The following is a 14,581-nucleotide window of genomic DNA, read 5'->3' on the forward strand; positions in this document are numbered from 1 at the left end:
CCAATATACACCCCCCCACCCCCCCACCTCCCCATTGTAAATATGAGTCAGACAGGTATTATTGTCAGATTGGGCTCTGACATTCCTGTCCCCCTTCTTCCTTTCACCTCCTAAACGTATCTTCTTCCCCATGTCTGCGATGACAGGCTTTGCAGTTTGCACCCATCATCCATCCACAGTACCCCCCACCCCAACCATCCACAGTACCCCCCCCAACCATCCATCTCCAGTCCCTCCCATCATCCATCCACAGTACCCCCCCATCCATCCACAGTACACCCCCCAACCATCCATCCCTAGTCCCTCCCACCATCCATCCAGTACCCCCCCACCCCATCATCCATCCATAGTATCCCCCCAACCCATCATCCATCCATAGTACCCCCCACCCCACCATCCATCCACAGTACCCCCACCCCATCATCCATCCACAGTACACCCCCACCCCATTATCCATCCATAGTACCTCCCCACCATCCATCCACAGTACCCCCACCCCATCATCCATCCATAGTACCCATCCATACATCCATCCATCCACAGTACCCCCCACCATCCATCCACAGTACCCCCCACCCCATCATCCATCCATAGTACCCACCCCACCATCCATCCATCCATAGTACCCCCACCCCATCATCCATCCACAGTACCCCCCACCCCATCATCCATCCACAGTACCCCCACCATCCATCCAGTACACCCCCACCCCATCATCCATCCATAGTACCCCCCACCATCCATCCACAGTACCCCCCATCATCCATCCACAGTACCCCCCACCCCATCATCCATCCACAGTACCCACCCCATCATCCATCCATAGTACCCCCCCACCCCATCATCCATCCACAGTACCCCCCACCCCATCATCTTTCAATCCACAGTACCCCCCACCCCATCATCCATCCATAGTACCCCCCACCCCATCATCCATCCACAGTACCCCCATCATCCATCCACAGTACCCCCCACCCCATCATCCATCCATAGTACCCCCACCCCATCATCCATCCATAGTACCCCCCACCCCATCATCCATCCATAGTACCCCCCACCCCATCATCCATCCATAGTACCCCCAACCCATCATCCATCCATAGTACCCCCCACCCCATCATCCATCCATAGTACCCCCCACCCCATCATCCATCCATAGTACCCCCTACCCCATCATCCATCCATCATCATTCATCCATCCACAGTACCCCCCCATCATCCATCATCCATCCATCCAGTACCCCCACCCCATCATCCATCCATAGTACCCCCACCCCATCATCCATCCATAGTACCCCCCCCATCATCCATCCATCCCCCATCATCCATCCATAGTACCCCCCACCCCATCATCCATCCATAGTACCCCCCACCCCATCATCCATCCATAGTACCCCCTACCCCATCATCCATCCATAGTACCCCCACCCCATCATCCATCCATAGTACCCCCCACCCCATCATCCATCCATAGTACCCCCCCCCCCCATCATCCATCCATAGTACCCCCCACCCCATCATTCATCCATAGTACTCCCCCACCCCATCATCCATCCATGGAACCCCCCACCCCATCATCCATCCATAGTACCCCCCCCCCCCCATCATCCATCCATAGTACCCCCCACCCCATCATCCATCCATAGTACCCCCCACCCCATCATCCATCCATAGTACCCCCCCCACCCCATCATCCATCCATAGTACTCCCCCTAACAGATTCTGTTCTGTTTTTTTTCTGTATTCTGCTGTTGTTTCATTTTCTGTCTTTGCCCAGCAGTGTCGGGACAGGATGTGTCTGCTCATCATGCTGACCATGTCTCTCAGCTGCATCTGGCAAATTAATTTGGCTCTCTCCACCTTTTACTGCTTCTCAGAGATAGTCAGACCTTGGAAAATGGTGGAAAGTGAAGAAATAGTAAACCACCCAATCAATCTGAATTTGCTAAATAGATTAGATATACAGGCCAATACCTTGTAGCTACAGTACATGTAGCAGAGGAAATAGGAAATCTGAACCATGGAAGCTGGCACAAAAGCCACAATCACTCCGAACCAAAAGAGAGACAGTCCATTTCTAGACTGAAAGTTATTTTGGTCTTAGTGTATCATTAATTCATCCTCCTTTTCTCTACCAACACAGATAAAGCCATGCCTGCCCTCTGCTTGCGGTACTGTGAGGGTTGACAGGGGAACAATGCTATGAAAGAGATCATGCACAGGAGAGGTCTCACCTTACACGAGTGGGCTCATCTTGCATTCCCAGAACACTGCTGCCAGTACTCTGTCTCTCTGATATGCAGACAACCCACCATGGGCTCCGGTATTAATGCATACACTCTCTGTTTCATCTTTACAATGGACTTAACACGTGTAAAACAACATGCTAAGGACAATTTGGGACTAAATAACTAACTCTCACTCACTCACTCACTCCTCCAGGGACGGAGTTCCTTTAGATCTCTTAGGTCATTACCCCAGCTAGCCCAGAGCTAAGTGGCAGCAGCATACCAAATCATGCCCCTCAGCTCTGCTCTTCACCAACTGGACCTGGCTGTCCTTTTGAGCGTGTAACTGCTATGTAATGCTGTGGTGGTGCTGTCCTGGACCAGGTCCATTTGAAGATCAAAGTATCATTGGGTGTTTGATCCAACTTTACTTGTACGTAAAGGGATCAGGTCTTGTTTTGCCTGCTGACCTAAAATCGATGGCAGATAGAACTACTACACCAGAAACCAACTTGCTCTAACCAACTTGCTCTAACCAACTTGCTCTAACCAACTTGCTCTAACCAACTTGCTCCGTAAAGAGCTGGAGCAGTTCACCTCAGGCCTACGTCATTAAAAAGGCATCATCAATCATTAACATTCAATTGAGCATTATGCTCTCACACAATGAGACCACTCAATAATGGCTATGGTCTATGCGCACCCTGAAAGCACATTCTTAAGATTCCACTCCATCGTGGGAGATGGCGTGATCATGCATTCCACTTCTCAATTCATAAAGATGCCAATGATATTTACTTGCAGTTTCACAGTGAGCCAGCCCATCATTCTGATGATCTAAAAAAAAATCAGGAGTGTAAATACTCTCCTCCATTTGCCAGGGTTGAAAAGAACCCAGCAGTGTGATGCATGATAACCTTTTCACTTTGGGCTACAGTGCTACCACATCTCCAGCAGAGCTGAGTCGAGTATTTAATTACCAAATTAGGCTCAGGATGATTGGACTCCCTGTGATACAAATGGAGAGTTTCACCAATCACATACTAAGGGGGTCTCCTTAATCACAATGAAACATACAGTCTATTATTGATGCCTTGCTCTGTCTCTCTCTCACCTCTCACCTTGTCCCTACTCGGTCCATCTCAACCCCTGGCTGCTCTCTCTCTCTCTCTCGCTTCTCCTCTCTCTCTCTGTTACTCTCCTTTTCTCTCTGTCTCTGTCTGTCTGTCTCCCCCATGTAATCCGTGACCCCCTTTGACAGCCATGAATCAAGTGGTCAACAGCTCAGTGGACAGGAAGTTAAAAGTTCACCGGACATGGTTATCACAACTTCTATCGAATGTGTTTGGCTTGTAATCTTCTCCTTGTGAAGTCAATAAGAGTTTATTCTTCTGGAAGCCTGTGTGGGCCATGTCAGTTTATTCTTCTGGAAGCCTGTGTGGGCCATGTCAGTTTATTCTTCTGGAAGCCTGTGTGGGCCGTGCCAGTTTATTCTTCTGGAAGCCTGTGTGGGCCGTGCCAGTTTATTCTTCTGGAAGCCTGTGTGGGCCGTGCCAGTTTATTCTTCTGGAAGCCTGTGTGGGCCGTGCCAGTTTATTCTTCTGGAAGCCTGTGTGGGCCGTGCCAGTTTATTCTTCTGGAAGCCTGTGTGGGCCGTGCCAGTTTATTCTTCTGGAAGCCTGTGTGGGCCGTGCCAGTTTATTCTTCTGGAAGCCTGTGTGGGCCGTGTCAGTTTATTCTTCTGGAAGCCTGTGTGGGCCGTGCCAGTTTATTCTTCTGGAAGCCTGTGTGGGCCGTGCCAGTTTATTCTTCTGGAAGTCTGTGTGCCGTGCCAGTTTATTCTTCTGTAAGCTTGTGTGCCAGCCAGTTTATTCTTCTGGAAGTCTGTGTGCCAGCCAGTTTATTCTTCTGTAAGCCTGTGGGCCGTGCCAGTTTATTCTTCTGGAAGTCTGTGTGCCGTGCCAGTTTATTCTTCTGTAAGCCTGTGTGCCGTGCCAGTTTATTCTTCTGTAAGCCTGTGGGCCGTGCCAGTTTATTCTTCTGTAAGCCTGTGTGCCGTGCCAGTTTATTCTTCTGGAAGCCTGTGGGCCGTGCCAGTTTATTCTTCTGTAAGCCTGTGTGCCGTGCCAGTTTATTCTTCTGTAAGCCTGTGGGCCGTGCCAGTTTATTATTCTGGAAGTCTGTGTGCCAGCCAGTTTATTCTTCTGTAAGCCTGTGTGCCAGCCAGTTTATTCTTCTGGAAGCCTGTGTGCCAGCCAGTTTATTCTTCTGTAAGTCTGTGGGCCGTGCCAGTTTATTCTTCTTTAAGCTTGTGTGCCAGCCAGTTTATTCTTCTGTAAGCCTGTGGGCCGTGCCAGTTTATTATTCTATAAGCTTGTGTGCCAGCCAGTTTATTCTTCTGTAAGCCTGTGGGCCGTGCCAGTTTATTATTCTGTAAGCTTGTGTGCCAGCCAGTTTATTATTCTGGAAGTCTGTGAGCCGTGCCAGTTTATTCTTCTGTAAGCTTGTGTGCCAGCCAGTTTACTATTCTGTAAACCTGTATGGGGCCGTGCCAGTTTATTATTCTGTAAACCCGTGGGTCGTGCCAGTTTATTCTTCTATAAGCCTGTGGGTCGTGCCAGTTTATTCTTCTGTAAGCCTGTGTGGGCCGTGTCAGTTTGTTCACCTCTTCTTCTATAGAGTTTTGGGGCATATCCAGGTTTCCTGGTGAGTAATCTCATCTCTGACTGGATTGTATTTGTCTCAGTAATTGATCTACCCAAGATCTTGGCATTAACACTTATTTATAATGCTTAACCCTTTCACAGGTCACTGCTCTTTGTGACATTCTGACTTCATGGTGGGATGATTTATCTGAATAACACCTAACCCTTCTGGGTGTCAATGGAGAAAGCCAGGTAGAGAAGTGCTGAGTCACTGAGAAATGTCTCCTTATCAATTAGAAAACAGTTAGGCCTATGGCCATTTGTTATCAATGTACCTCGGTGAGACAATTAATATCCATTGTGAATCTGTCCGACAGTGTCCTCATCAAATGACCCATCCCTCCATGTATTTCATACTTAGTTTGTTCTCACCCATATTGCCCCCAATTCCAATAACGTGGCGGATCAAGTCTGTCCTTCAGGAATGGACCAATGGAAATCTCTCCTAACCGAGACCAGCTGCAGACAGACAGGATGGAGCAGGGCCAAGAAGAAGGTTATCCCTGGGTAGATAAGTCCATGGCTCCTCAATGCTCTGTCACCCCTCCCTCCTCTGCAGAGCTGTAAATCTCTCTATAGTCAGACCAGACCAGACCAGGGCACGATAGGACAGGATACACCGTGCCTGCCCTGTGCGTGTGTGCAGTCCTGGCAGCTGGACTGTAGGGGAGCAGTCAAACACACTCATGGCGGTCAAGTCAGCCAAGTTCACTTCCATAGCAGGAGTTTTATTGGAACAGGACTATCCATTATCAACGCGACTTGACATATTATCCATCATGATTTAGGCTCCAATTGTTTTATAGAGATGGAGCATGGTTAGGGAGACAGCAGATGTCTCTGGTAGTGAGTGATATTACCACCGAACAATGCACAACAACAAAACCTTTCTTGGTTACACGTTGTGCATTTTATAAGAATGAGCTCCCGAGTGGCGCAGCGGTCTAAGGCAGTCCATGTCAGTGCAAGAGGTGACACTACAGCCCCTGGTTCAAATCCAGGCTGAATCACATCTTGCTGTGATCTGGAGTCCCATCGGTTGGTGCACAATTGGCCCAGCGTTGTCTGGGTTTGGCCGGGATAGGCCTTCATTGTTAAGTACAAATGTGTTCTTAACTTTCTTGCCTAGATAAATCAAAAATACAATAATAATATAACATTTTGTGTGTGTGAGAGCGTGAACGAGAGGACACAGCAAAGCAGGATGTCTTTCATTACCCGGCTGTGGGTGCCAACCCTCCCTCTCCGCCCCCTTTCCCTGACTAGGGTAGCTGAGGGCCAGCCAGCAGGTGGTGCCGTGGCATCTCCAGTACCTCATCACTCCCAGATGAAGGTAGTAAAGGGATTTGGCAGATCCACTTCTTAATAACGCTCACCTGCTGAGAGGCCCTCTCTGGGAGGCTTATCATCAGCGATGGCAGATAGAAAGGATGCCTTTCAGGTGCCCAGGGTTATCATATCCCTCTCCTCTTACTTCTCTTTCTTTATCTCTCTCTGATTCTCTCCCTTTCTTTCTCTCCCTTTCCCTCCCCCTTTATCACTCCCTTTCCTGCACTGTGAGGGCCAGGTTGTGCAGAGGGAGAGAAAAGGGGTCTTTAACATCTCATCAAAAAACAGATATGATAGTTGATGCCAAAAACATTGTTTCGTATTTTTTTTGTTACTGTTGACACAATATGTTGTTCACAGCATAAAGAAAGTATAGTATTGTCTGACTTCACCTTTAATATTGCATGTATTGGTAACTTATTTAAAGGAAAATATATATAAAAACATATATATATATATATATATATATATTTTATATACAGTACCAGTCAACAGTTTGGACACACTTACTCATTCCAGGGTTTTTCTATATTTGAGCTATTTTCTACGTTTTAGAATAATAGTGAAGACATACAATCTGTGAAATAACACATATGGAATCATGTAGTAACCATAAAAGTGTTAAACAAATCAAAATATATTTTATATTTGAGATTCTTCACAGTAGCCACCCTTTAGGGCTATCTTCTGTATACCACCAATACCTTGTCACAACACAACTGATTGGCTCAAATGCATTAAAAAGGAAAGCAATTCCACAATTTAACTTTCAACAAGGCATACCTGTTAATTGAAATGCATTCCAGGTGACTACCCCATGAAGCTGGTTGAGAGAATGCCAAGAGTTTGCAAAGCTGTCATCAAGGAAAGGGTGGGTACTTTGAAGAATCACAAATATAAAATATATTTAGATTTGTTTAACACTTTTATGGTTACTACATGAGTCCATATGTGTTATTTCATAGTTTTGATGTCTTCACTATTATTATACAATGTAGAAATAGTAAAAATTAAGAAAAACCCTGGAATGAGTAGGCGTGTCCAAACTTTTGACTGGTACTGTATATATATTTAAAAAAAATATATATATATATATATATATGGTGGATTGGAAATGATGCAGACAATTACATTGATGGAAGCCACAATCTATCTGTGTCACGTTCTGACCCTAGTTCTTGTGTTATTTGTTTGTTTTAGTTGGTCAGGACGTGAGTTGGGTGGGCATTCTATGTTTTGTGTTTCTAGGTTGGTTTTCTGTGTTTGGTCTAGTATGGTTCTCAGTCAGAGGCAGGTGTTGTTGGTTGTCTCTGATTGAGAATCATACTTAGGTAGCCTGGGTTTCACTGTTGTTTTGTGGGTGATTGTTTCCGTGTCTGTGTTTGTTCGCCACACAGTACTGGTTCGGTTTTGTTCACGTTTATTGTTTTGTATTTGTGTTCATGTTGAGTTTTTCATATTAAAAACCATGGACACTTACCCCGCCGCATCTTGGTCCGATCCTTGCTACACCTCTTCAGAGGAAGAGGAGGAAAACCGTTACTTCAATATTAAAGCAGATCTACCGCCTATTTTAAAAAATGACATTAAAAATACATACAGTGGGGTAAAAAAGTATTTAGTCAGCCACCAATTGTGTAAGTTCTCCCACTTAAAAAGATGAGAGAGGCCTGTAATTTTCATCATAGGTACACTTCAACTATGACAGACAAAATGAGAAAAAAAATCCAGAAAATCACATTGTAGGATTTTTAATGAATTTATTTGCACATTATGGTGGAAAATAAGAATTTGGTCACCTACAAACAAGCAAGATATCTGGCTCTCACAGACCTGTAACTTCTTCTTTAAGAGGCTCCTCTGTCCTCCACTCGTTACCTGTATTAATGGCACCTGTTTGAACTTGTTATCAGTATAAAAGACACCTGTCCACAACCTCAAACAGTCACACTCCAAACTCCACTATGGCCAAGACCAAAGAGCTGTCAAAGGACACCAGAAATGAAATTGTAGACCTGCACCAGGCTGGGAAGACTGAATCTGCAATAGGTAAACAGCTTGGTTTGAAGAAATCAACTGTGGTAGCAATTATTAGGAAATGGAAGACATAGAAGACCACTGATAATCCCCCTCTATCTGGGGCTTCATGCAAGATCTCACCCCGTGGGGTCAAAATGATCACAAGAACGTAACCTAGTGAATGACCTGCAGAGAGCTGGGACCAAAGTAACAAAGCCTACCATCAGTAACACACTACGCCGCCAGGGACTCAAATCCTGCAGTGCCAGACGTGTCCCCCTGCTTAAACCAGTACATGTCCAGGACCGTCTGAAGTTTGCTAGAGAGCATTTGGATTATCCAGAAGAAGATTAGGAGAATGTCATATGGTCAGATGAAACCAAAATATATATATATATATAACTTTTTGGTAAAAACTCAACTTGTCGTGTTTGGGAGACAAAGAATGCTGAGTTGCATTCAAAGAACACCATACTTACTGTGAAGCATGGGGGTGGAAACATCATGCTTTGGGGTTGTTTTCCTGCAAAGTGACCAGGAAGACTGATCCGTGTAAAGGAAAGAATGAATGGGGCCATGTATCGTGAGATTTTGAGTGAAAACCTCCTTCCATCAGCAAGGGCATTAAAGATGAAACGTGGCTGGGTCTTTCAGCATGACAATGATCCCAAACACAACGCCCGGGCAACGAAGGAGTGGCTTCGTAAGAAGCATTTCAAGGTCCTGGAGTGGCCTAGCCAGTCTCCAGATCTCAACCCCATAGAAAATCTTTGGAGGGAATTGAAAGTCTGTGTTGCCCAGCAACAGCCCCAAAACATCACTGCTCTAGAGGAGATCTGCATGGAGGCATGGGCCAAAATACCAGCAACAGTGTGTGAAAACCTTGTGAAGACTTACAGAAAACGTTTGACCTCTGTCATTGCCAACAAAGGGTATATAACAAAGTATTGAGATAAACTTTTGTTATTGACCAAATACTTATTTTCCACCATAATTTGCAAATAAATTCCTAAAAAAATCCTACAATGTGATTTTCTGGATTTTTTTTCTCCTTTTGTCTGTCATAGTTGAAATGTACCTATGATGAAAATTACAGGCCTCTCTCATCTAAAGTGGGAAAACTTGCACAATTGGTGGCTGACTACGTGTTTGCCCCACTGTATGTCCCATTCCCCGTAACAATACATAATAAATATCCTACTAAGACATTACTGAATTATTGAAAAAAGTAACAGCAACTAGACTATCCATTATATAATGGATTATTCTACGGAAGAGGCAGAATTATATCATATGTATCTATGTGAATGGGGTGATATGTGCACTTCACAGAGACCTACTAATTAATACAACATGCAGCTTATGGTACAAAGCTTCCGGCAAATGCTTTGGATGCATTGCCAATTTTCCGTCCATGCAGCACATGTAATCATGATACATTACAACAAATGGGCCGCCAAGTATCAAATCGAAGACTCTTGAATGAAAAGCATTGACCTATTATGACAAGCTGCTGAAAGGGCTGGCATGTGGGTGAATCTCCACCGGTTGGGACTCAAAACAAGCCTTGTCTCATTAGAACAGGAGAACAGATGTGTATAGGAGACATGGAATCTCATTTCCACTGTATCTCTTTACGCCCTCGAGGAGAAGCCAACACTCCGCCAATCAGAATTGCAGTCTGAGCAGTAGGCTCCACATCAGATGTGTGGAAATGCCTTTCCTCATTACTTCTGCATCCCTGTAGTTTCTCTGCCATTCTGTGGTATGGCATCTCAGCCATTATGTGAATGGAAATCAAGTTCAAGCAAACAGGTATGAGTCAGAGCATCTCAGACACTCTAACAGCACGTGTTAAAAACATAGGACACAGCCAGACTAAGACTTGGCGACTGGCCATTGTTTCAGTGGATCAATTATTTTTGGCTAAGGGAGAGATAACAGTTACATGGGACAGGTGTGTTCAGATTTCAGTTGGAGATAATGGGATCCGAGAGGAGGGTTATTGTACAGTATATCTCGCCTGCTAAGCAATGTAACATTCACAAGTGGTTTGACCAGATTATGGGGGAAATCTCTGCAATACAATATGCTGAGAAAACTGTGATGAAATATAATTTTTATATCCTTTTCCATTATTTTATCCAAAAGGCTGTGGATAGCCCTCTGAAGTTATTTTGTGTAGTTTTGCTGCAGTCAAGCATCTCCTACTGTTGGCTGTGGGTGTTAGGGGAGACTGAGGCATTGTCACGCCTTGCTGCTGATTGATCGTGTGGTGTGTGTGTTTGTGTGGTGTTCTTGTTTTGCAGTCATGTTTCAGTTGGGTTGGCGTGTTCTATGCTTTTCTCCATCAGAAACTTGACTGTGTTCCATTCACGTGTTTTTCCTCAGTGAGTGTCATTAGCCTCAACTCACCTAGGAAGCTAATATAGTTTTTGTTCAGTGCATGTCATTAGCCTCAACTCACATTGGACGCTAATTTAGTTTTTCCTTAGTGCGTGTCATTAGCCTCAACTCACCTAGGAAGCTAATTTAGTTTTTCCTCAATGCATGTCATTAGCCTCAACTCACCTAGGAAGCTAATTTAGTTTTTCCTCAGTGTGTGCCATTAGCCTCAACTCACCTAAGAAGCTAATTTAGATTTTCCTCAGTGAGTGTCATTAGCCTCAACTCACCTAGGAAGCTAATTTAGTTTTTCCTCAGTGCATGTCATTAGCCTCAACTCACCTAGGAAACTAATGTAGTGTCTTTTGGTCTCGGTTGCTGCTCTCCCAACTGCCTGAGGAAGACCAACAGTGTGATGAGGAAACCATCTGCTTCACGTCTTTCCTCTCCCCAGAGTCCACATGTTGGGAGATGATGTGGCCTCGTTTGTGATTAAACTGCCGTAGCATGGAAAATGTTCACTGGCTTTCTTCCTGGCACATCGTTTGCTACGTGAACACAGGCATCTGTCTTTCAACCATTATGTTTTCATGGACTAAATCAGTCACAGTTTTTGATTTGTGAATTTATAATTTGAGCTCAGGGGTTGGATGAGCTCTCCATTCAACCAAAACACAGGTTGCTTCTTTAATCTCCATAGCTCCATGATGATCCACCCTGGGAAGCCGTGTAGTTTCTGTGGTTGGAACAAAGCTGTGAATATTCAGTATAGTGGACTGGGTAGAGCCACTGATCTGACCTGAACTGATCTGACATTGCAGTTTACTCCCTTCAGTATTGAATACCTGTGTTGTTTCCTTCCTGTAACATAGAAGCCTGGCCTGTCCCAGATATCCACAGTCACAGCCCTCCTTTGGCAAACTTCACCATCAGGCCCGTATGGAGCTACACAGCTCCGACTTCCTTGGGTTTGATGTAAAGACAATGTATGCTTTGATCAGCCATGTTCCATCACTATAGCATCTCCTTCTGTGTTAAGTGTTTGAACAAACGGGAGGAGACAGCTGCTTGACTGTACATAACTTTGCCCCGGGCCAGAACACGCCCACCAGATGATTTGGAAATTCTTATACATGTCCATAAATATGCAAATGGGAAACAAGACTCAAAGACTTCATACTTCATCATCAATTATCATGATATATATATTTTTTTTTAACGCTGTAGTACTATGTCAGAGAAGATTGGAGTCGGAGCGAGGTGTGGGATATTATATGCACACATTTGACACAATTATAGGATACTAGCATTCAATAGTTCCATTATACTGAATCCAAATTACACTGCATAACAGTAACCTGTAATGACCTCCCTTCAGCAGAAAATTGTCATTGTATAGAATCGCTGCCAATTTGGCTCAGAGGCAAGCGAGTGCCGGTGCACGCACATTCCATCACAAAACATCCAACAAGCCGTTTCATGTATAAAGCAGAGGTGGGGTAACATCACTCATCATCTTGACTCCTAATAAGTAACAACCTAGAGTCATGGGAGTAAAGGAAAGCAAAGCCTGAGAGACATCTTTCCCTCTGCTCTCGTTTGCTGCTACGGACTGCAGATGCTTGACAAACTGATATGATTCAGCTGCACAACCTAGGTCTTATCAGAGGGCTTTTCTTAGGGAGGATCAGTGTCCGTCTGTGGTTTTAGGGCTGGGCCTCCTGACTCCCTCTCTTGATAGGTTAACAATGCTTGACTGCCAGGCATGAATCCAAAAGGCATCCAGAGGATCGTATTGGCTGAGTTGATCATGCAGAAGGAGCATGCATGGAGACTTAGCTAGTCTGGCTCCTTTCACAGACTTTTCAGGAGGATTCACATGTTATGGCTGTATTTTTCTCAGAGAACGATTACAGTCAGTCAATTTTACTGGAGACCAGGTTTAATCTGTAGGATATGATCCATGTTTCCTAGCTGGGTCACCATAAGGTACTCTGAACAACTGTGCTGCTGTCTAAATAGTTCCAGCCTTCCCTTGTTATTTTTACCTGAATGAAGTGGTGCAGCTGGAAAATAAATTGCATTTTACACCCATCTCATGACTGAGCCTAGTGAGATGGAAAGTCAATGAGGAGCAGAAATCTGTCGGGCTTTTCATTGAAACTGACTGAGTGATTCTTCAATTCAAGCCCATTCACTAACAGTTCCAGTAAGGCTGACTTCCATCAGCCATCTTGTGTGGCTGGCGGAAGACGCATTGTGCTGGTGCTCGGCGGCGCACGCTAACTTGCTAAATGAACAGGAGACATGGAAAAGCCATTGTGCCTGCCAGGGGAGGAAAGCGAGAGCTCAGCACTCAGGCTTTGAAAGTACGCTGTTTGAAATGTAGGCCACCGAAAGAATCGGCACAGCAAATTAGTAGCTCAGGTTGTCGAGCAGGCACACAATAGCAGGACAGGCTCATATATCAGCTCAGTGGCTCTAGCTCATAGTAGTAGAGGGAGTAGTAGAGAGTATGGAGGGGCCAGGGTGGCCTGGTGGATGGCCAGGCAAGGTTTACAGTACCTGAGGATGAGGCCAATACAGAGACAGAGGCTCTCCTGTCTGATGGCAGGCCCAGATGTGAATGCTGAGCTGCAGGCTGCAGGGACCAGGCACGTCAGGCCAGTCCACAACAGAACCCACCACCCTGGGGACCACCACGTGATTTATGGGACTCAAAACCCCACTTCCTCTTCCCACTCTGCTTCAGCCCCAGAACGATCTTTATTTGTCCAGGCTGCTCTGTTTCCGTATTCAGATCCAGCCAAGTCTCCGGGAATGAAATGCCTGCATGCAGGAGAAGAGCACCTTTAAAATACATCAGCTCCCTGTTTTAAAATGTGGCGCTTGTTGGACCTTAGGGACTGGATAATATGGGTCAAGCAGAGGAGGCTGGGTCGAGGAGATATAGCTGGATGGGCTCATTGAGCCCGTCCTACTGTAGCTCCGTCCACCAGCCTCCTCTGGTGTCAAGGCCCATGGAACATCTCTTTCAACAATGAGCCTTTTTGTGGCCAGGAGTATGGACTGGAAAGCTGGCAGCCTCATGTGCAGGATTCTATACTGTTACAGCTCAGCCTCTGCTGTAGTCAGATCAGGAAATGCCTACATGCACATTGGCAACACATGGCATGGGTTTCCTCTGTTCATTCACCTCTCCTCCACTAGATGGTGCTCCATTCCACTCAAAATCTTTGATGTCCTCCACTAGACTGCACAGAGCTGCATGAGGACATTTCACAAAAGTCCACAACATTATGAAGTCTATTGTTATCGTTTTCTGGGATAATGATAAACTACAGGAAACGCTATATTATATTTTTATATGGTTCTGTGTTATATGATGTCATGATATCATCCTCATTAGCGAACATGGAAGATAACATTTGAGGCCTTGTGTCTTTCAGACAAGGCCCGAATCCCCCCCCTCCCCCACACACACATGCAGTCTTGTACAGATAACCGTGTGGGAACACACAATTCAGTCCCATTCAAAATCCTATTTTTCCCTAACTCCTAACCCTAAACCTAGCCTGTACTCTTACCGTAACCCTTACCTTAACCCTAACCCTAGCCCAAAGACCTAACCCTAACCTTAATCCAAAAACCTAACCTTAACCCTAACCCAGCTCCTAACCCTAACCCTAAAACTAAACCCCCTAGAAATATCATTTGACCTTGTGGGGACCAACAAAATGTCTCCAGTTGGTCAATTTTTTTGTTAGAATTAGTGTTAGGGTTAGAATTCCGTTAAGGCTTAGGGTTAGGAGCTAGGGTTAGTTTTAGGGTTATGGTTAGGAGCTAGGTTTAGAGTTAGGGTCCCTAAACCCCATAGAAATAGCATTTGACCTTGTGGGGACTAACAAAATGTCC

The sequence above is a fragment of the Oncorhynchus keta genome, chromosome 30 (assembly GCF_023373465.1).
Source record: "Oncorhynchus keta strain PuntledgeMale-10-30-2019 chromosome 30, Oket_V2, whole genome shotgun sequence".
NCBI classification, from domain to species: domain Eukaryota; kingdom Metazoa; phylum Chordata; class Actinopteri; order Salmoniformes; family Salmonidae; genus Oncorhynchus; species Oncorhynchus keta.